This window comes from Sorex araneus, chromosome 3, assembly GCF_027595985.1.
Source record: "Sorex araneus isolate mSorAra2 chromosome 3, mSorAra2.pri, whole genome shotgun sequence".
Taxonomy (NCBI): domain Eukaryota; kingdom Metazoa; phylum Chordata; class Mammalia; order Eulipotyphla; family Soricidae; genus Sorex; species Sorex araneus.
In genome coordinates this window covers 18,462,931-18,470,054 of record NC_073304.1, presented here as the reverse complement: position 1 = coordinate 18,470,054, position 7,124 = coordinate 18,462,931, and the positions used below count along the sequence as shown (strand labels likewise).

At 37.9% G+C, this 7,124-nt stretch overlaps 1 non-coding gene across 1 annotated transcript; it reads left to right on the top strand.

Moving 5' to 3' along the window:
- Window positions 1-4,995: 4,995 nt before the first annotated feature.
- On the top strand, window positions 4,996-5,083 carry LOC129404112 (small nucleolar RNA U109). Its single transcript, XR_008629701.1, has one exon. It is a non-coding gene; the product is annotated as a small nucleolar RNA U109 (small nucleolar RNA).
- Window positions 5,084-7,124: the final 2,041 nt, after the last annotated feature.

Sequence of the window (7,124 nt, the reverse complement as noted above, 5' to 3'; positions counted from 1 at the left end):
AATAGGCACAAAATTTATTAATTAATCTTTTAGATACTACAGTTCATAGACCAAATTTAGAATAGCAAAAACATATGCAAATGCCTCTCAGTATTTAGTATAATAATACAGGATACCTCCGAAATAAACAAAGGGGATCAAACCAAAAAGAAAAAAAGTTTCAATCAGTTAGTGAACGAGAGCAGGTCTTCCCAAAATTGTGATAATTTGATGTTCACTGCAGGCAAAATGCAAAATAAAATGTACCTTCTAATCTTTGTTAAGAATTGAGTTTTGTCTTTGATTCCAGGATAATTGTTGTTTACATCTTTCATGTAACATTTGCATTGTCTGATCTTTTCAAGTATATTATCCTCTCATCCTGTTATATGGCCGACACTTGGAAGGCAGAGCCCTGCTTCCCTCAGCTTCACCACCTGTGTGAACAAATGAGGTCACCACAGAAAATAATTGTACAGTGCCCCTTCAGAAAAGCAGCCGAGAACTTGAGCATCACTGAGATTTTCAAGCAATGATTTACAAGTGTTTTTGGACATTTTCCACCAAAGTTCAAAGTTCTCTCAGAAAATTCCCTGCATTCCCATCCTGTCACTATACTCTGCTCCTGACATCCTGGTGTATCTGCTCCATTCCGGATGCTTTGCTCTACTACTGTTGGCATCTGTCGATTCGCATCACATATCCACTCCTAGGTGCCATTTCTTAATACTGCGCATACCACTGGGATGAGGCTATTAGTCTCACTTGGTTGCTTGAGCACTGGTGATGTGTTTGCAGTAGCCCTTGCATCTTTGAGTCTCAAGGAAAATATATTTCCCTTCACCTTTGATTGCCTCTACTATTTTCCTGTGCTCAGACCTTGAGGTGGGGCCAGGAGACTTGAACAATGTTTCCTTCTATTCCATGCTAATCCTTAAAGTCATTGCCTCTGCTGAAACTAACAGTTTTTCTGCATCCTATATATATGTACATATATATATGTATATATATGTACATATATATCTATCACTTAATGCAGATTGACACATGAGACTCATTCACACCACTTTATTAGTCTTACCCCTTCTGTTCAGTCTGGAGTCTTGCTACATTCATGTTGCTGCTCATGGTTGACTGTTTAATCTACTTTCAATCCAGAAAAGCGTTTACTAACTGATTCATAACCATATCCAATATGCAGTGGCACCATGTAATATCATGCAGTGAAAGAAAAAAAAAGGGCTTTGTTAGACTTTGAAACCAAAGAAAGTAGATGTGAATAAATACATACAGAAATAAAAAATTCAACCCACTGTCTTGCAAGACAAACAATATGGCAGTATTGCATGCTGCCAAACTGCCATCTCCACAAATTAATCTTTCATTTCACCTCTGAATTTACTGTCAAACTTCAGCTGAAAATACAGTGATTACTGAATTGACATTTTTTAATCACTTTTCATCCTGGAACATTTTTTTTTATCACCAAATTTTTCTTGTTGCATATATTATGCTGGTCAAAGTATTTATCTTAGAGTTGACAATACAGAATCAAAAGAAGTAACATTCTTTAAAATACAAAGCACCTGAAGAAGGTTCATCTAAAACCTGTGTAAATATTGTAGATGGTATTAGACTGGCATCCGCTCAGAGACATACATACACACACGATAATTCAGTCTCAAGTATTTTGCAATACAAAGCACTCTATTTTCTGACTTAGGTTTTATTTCAAAGATTCTCTAAAGTTTTTCATTTATTCTTTTTTTTAAGAAAATTATATTCTGTGTGAGGATTTTATACCGTCACGATAGCTCAAAGGAATCAGTGTGTGTCCTCCATTTGAAGAGGTCGTGTTCATTCTCCTGATCCGCGTGGTCCTTCAGCGTCCCTGGGAGTGATTCTCAAGCACAGAGATAGAGTAGTACGCCGGAACAGCCACACATGTCAAAAAAGCCAGCAAGACAAAAAAAAAAAAATCTTAAAAAAGTAAGTATTGGAATGGATGTGGATAAAAATGAAACTGGATGGTATGGAACAAAGACAGATGGTCTGATCAAATGACTCAAATTGGGAGCCCAGAATGAGAACAGCCCTCAGTTATACTAAAAAATAATCTACGGCAAAGGGAGTAGGTGCAGGAAGTGGAGCAAGGAGAGCCAAATGCTGCAAAAAGACTTGACTTGATGGCCACGTGAAAGACAAAATTAAATTAGACACCCACCTCACTTACAACATTCACTAACTTTAATGTAAATTAGATTATTATAGACTTTTTTTCCTTTTGTGTTTAGGCCACACCTGGCAATACTCAAGTCTTTTTTTTCTGGCTCTATACTCAGGAATTATTCCTAACTCTACTCAGGGAACCATATAAAGTGCTGAATATTGAAACTGGGTTGGCAACGTGTGAGGCAACACCTTACCCATTGTCTTATCTCTCCAGCCCCTAGATAATAGAGTTTTATGTAAAACCTATTTCTATGAAATATTTTAAGGGAAACATAGCTAATATTCTCTAAGATTTTGGCCTTAGAGAAATGTTCAATGATATGGCTCCGTTGGCATAGAAAACTAAAGCAAAATAAGCAAATGGCACGACAGCAAACTAAAATGCTTCTGCACTGTAAAAGAAATGTTAAAAATAAAAAGGTTTTCCAGAGACTGGAAGAAAGTCACAAACCACACACACCAGGCAAAAGACTAAGTTTCTAATATATATATATACACATATATATATACACACACATATATATATGTGTGTGTGTATGTGTGTGTGTATTACACACATATACAAAGCTCTCTCAGTTCACAGCAAAAATTAAACAACAAAGAACCACATAAATATATGGGGAGACTAATCAAACTGATAATTCATCAACAATGAGATAAAGATGGTCAACACGCTCAGATGACTTGATTCCATAACGATCTGGTCCCCACTGCACCATCCTTCTGTAAGGGGACAGAATAGCACTGACTTGCTGAGCCAGAGTACAAACACTCATGTCACACAAGTTCCACAACCCGTCTAAGAAGGTATCATAGTCCATCTTATAAGATTGAACCTAAATTCCTCAGTAAACTGAAACTGTCATGAAAATATCTTGGTAGATAAGATATTAGTAACATTGGGTAATCTACTAAATAATTTATCAATATGCACTGTCAATATGATTCAAACTAAAATTTTTGTCACTCCAGGAAAAACTGATTTTTTTTTCCGTTTTGGGTCACACTCAGCGATGCACGCGGGTTACTCCTAGCTCTGCACTCAGGAATTACCCTTGGTGGTGCTCAGGGGACCATATGGGATGCTGGGAATCGAACCAGGGTCGTCTGCTTGTAAGACAAATGCCCTACCCGCTGTGCTCCAGCTTCTGAAATAATTTAAGATTGTAGATTTATTTTTAATTTTTTAAGAGGTTCTCGATAGCCCAACAGTGGATACTATACTACAGTTAGGGAGTCCTTTCCATGTATATTATACTTTACTCATTAAAAATAATTAACGTATTGAATTTTGTTACAATAATATAATATCCCTTTATACTTAACAGTTATGCTATGCCATGGCAAATAGCAGTTTCAGGATCTCTCCACAATTATCCTAAAATCCTTCTACCTCCATTCCAAGTATCTGCACATAATAGTTCTATTGGCCAAATCTCAGGGTTGCTTCCACTAAAACTGTCTTATCCTTTGCTTGCTTTCTTCACACACTACAAATCGGTGAGGTCATGTAGTTTTTGACTCTATTTTTATGACTCATATAACTCAGCTTGACTTTTTACAAGAGTTCATCTTTTCTCATAGTTGACTAGTAGTCTATTCTCAATATATACATATATATTAATATTCAATTGTAAACATACACTGTATATGCTCTACATGACTGAAGCATATTAGCACATGTTAGCACAGCGGGTAGGGTGTTTACCTTGCAGGTGGCTGACCAGGGTTTGATTCCTCCATCCCTCTCAGAGAGCCCAGCAACCTACTGAGAGTATCTCGCCCGCACGGCAGAGCCTGGCAAGCTCCCCATGGTGTATTCGATATGCCAAAAACAGTAACAAGTCTCACGATGGAAATGTTACTGGTGCCTGCTCGAGCAAATCAATGAGCAACAGGATGACAGTGACATTGCTACAGTGCATGCTCTACATACACTATATACATCTATATGTAATATAGATATAGATGCGATAGCATACTATGTATGTATGTAGAATAGAAATATATAATTAATTCATTTACTACAATTTCTATATCCACTCATATTTTAGGACCTTGGGTAGTTTTTAACTTCTGCTTTATTTTATTTTCAAATTTAAAATCTGAATTTCATCATAATCTTTGCTAAATTTATTTTCTATGATCATTTTTAGTGAAAATTTTGCAGACATATATGTTAGAGGTTAAGGGTTCCTTTAAGGCACATACATGTTGTGGATCAGATTCTTATTTATGATTTTTTATTTACTGCAGGCTGGAGTTTACACAAAGGAAGAATAAGGTATAAAATGAAAGTGCTCATGACAGAAGTTTTCAGCTGAAAGTAGGATAGTAGTGATTATAATAGAGCGCCATAGAATTTTCTTTTTTGCTTAATAGAATTTGGTTTGAGATTTTGTATTATAGAACAAAGCATATTGATACGATGAGGGAAAAACAAGAGGTCTAGAAATAAAGGTCAACCGGAGATAGAACAGTGGGTAAAGATCTTGCCTTGCATGTGGTCAATCCTGGTTAATTCTCTGGCACAGTATATATTCCCCAGAGCCCCACCAAGTGTTATCCCTGAGCAGAACCAGTTGTAAGCGCTAAACACAGCCAGATGTTGCCCAGAATAACCCTTACCAAAATGCACAAGAGTTTATGACAAAGAGAAATATGGGATAATCCCCTAGGTAAGCAGTTTAGGTGTTAGATGACAACAGATTGCAAACGTGCACACAGGTAAATTGTAAGGTCGGGAAATAATGGAATAGATGTTTAGGTACTGGAAAACATCTATAACATGCATGTTTCATTAAAAATTACAAAGTTGTTCAGGACTACCAACCTTACAGTAGAGGTTGAGTAGTATATTTCTTCTACATTCTCTTTATCTTTCTCTTTTTCTCTCTCTTTCTCTCTCTCTCTCTCTCTCTCTCTCTCTCTTTTTCACACACACACACACACACACACACACACACACACACTCACCCAAGGTTAACACACACCAGGCCGAGGTACCAGCTAAGCAGATTGAACCCCATTTATTGTTGTTGTCTGCAATACTTTTCTTTTTCTTTTTCTGTTTTTGCTTCACATAAATTAGCCCACTTACTATAGGCTAGCAAAGCTTCAGATGGCAGATCTATTGGGTTCTTTAATTCCTTCAGTCTTCTGATGGTAGGTTTGACTGTGGCAGCAAGGTGGTATTGTAGGTCCAGGAGGCCCCCACGGCAGTTTTCATGAAGAAACCACAGTGCCAAATGCCCACGGTCCATCTCTTCATCTCAGTCTTAGGTGCTATAATGTGTTCCATAGTTACCCATGCTTCCCACATTCTTAGCGTTTTTAGCCATCTCACTGCCTACCAGTTCAAGATGCAGAGAGGATGCAATGCTTTTCTATACTCTTTATCCTTTGGAGCAAATATTAAATTAGAGTTGCATTTGAAAATTCTCATAAGGTAAAATAATACCTTGTGAGTATTATTAATAAATAATAAAAATCTGATAATTTATTTAAAAAATCGAACAGATAAGCTTAGAGGAGGACTGCAAACTAGTGTCCAGGAAAGAATACAACAAAACAGTCAGAGTTTTCTAGAGGACGACAATATAGAGGACAACATGGGTGAAATATAACTTTAAAAAGTCATGACTTGACTCTAAGAGTGCTTGCTGAAATTTGCATATAAGTGGATCAACATGGGGAGTATCGAGCTAAGTGAAATGAGTCAGAAAGAGCAGGATAGACACAGAATGACTGCACCGATTTGGGGAATATAAAGCAACATAATAGGAGAATAACACCTAAGGACAGAGAGATAAAGACCAGGAGGGGGGCCCACGGTTGGAAACCAATCTTAAATGCTGGGGGGAAAGAAAAGCGGGATGGAGAAGAGAACACCAAGCAAATGATGCCTGTAGGAATCACTCTGGATAGTAGATATGTGCTGAAAGTGGGCCATGGACCAAACATGACGGCTGCTTAGTGCCTATGTTGTAACCCATAACATCCAAAAGGAGAGAGAGAGAGAGTAAGAGAGAATGTGTCTGCCACAGAGGCAGCGGGTAGGAAGAGGTGGGGTTGGCAGGAGGGACACTGGGAAAATTAGTGATGGAGAATGGGCACTGGTGGAGGGATGGGCACTTGAACACTGATTGAAACACAATCACGAAAATTTGTAACGGTATCTCACAATGATTCATTAAAATAAATAAATAACTTAATAAATAAATAATAAATGAGTGCCTGCTGATGGACTATGTGAAATACCGCAAGCTCTGTTCTTCATGTTGATGTACTCACTAAGTGTCTTTAAAGTCTCTTTCAACTTAAACAATAGGGGAGTAAGAGCGAATTGGATAAATATCCTCCCTGGGAGCTCACTTGTGACAGCATAAGAGAAGCTAAAACTTAGACAGTCCCTGTGTTTGTCTATTTGTTCACCTCATTCTCTGTAGCCAGCTGCAGGAGTGGTGGGTAAGTGGGACTATGGGGGCAGCTCAAGAGTCTTTGATACGGCATCACATCTCTAATAGTGTAGCATCCATCTCCTGTTCTTTCCATCCTACCTTCTTTCTTCATTCTCCCTCTGAGTATAAGCAGGACCACTTCCCATCCCCTGGCTGTCCTTTTCCACATTATCTGAACACATGGGTTCTCTGCATCGTAACCTTGTATCATACATGGATAACATTATACGTAGGTAAATGCATAGATTTAGCATCTCAGAGCACCAATAGAAGCTTCCAGACATCCTTTAAGCTTAATCTTAGATCAGGCACAACATTGACTCATGTGCCTTAAAAAAATTCCCAGGCCCCATCCTCTTTCAGGAGGAAGGCCAGTCCCAGGAGACACAATAGAAAATGCCACATAACTAAATGGAAATTATTCCTTTTCCCTCTACATTGAAATTGCTTCTC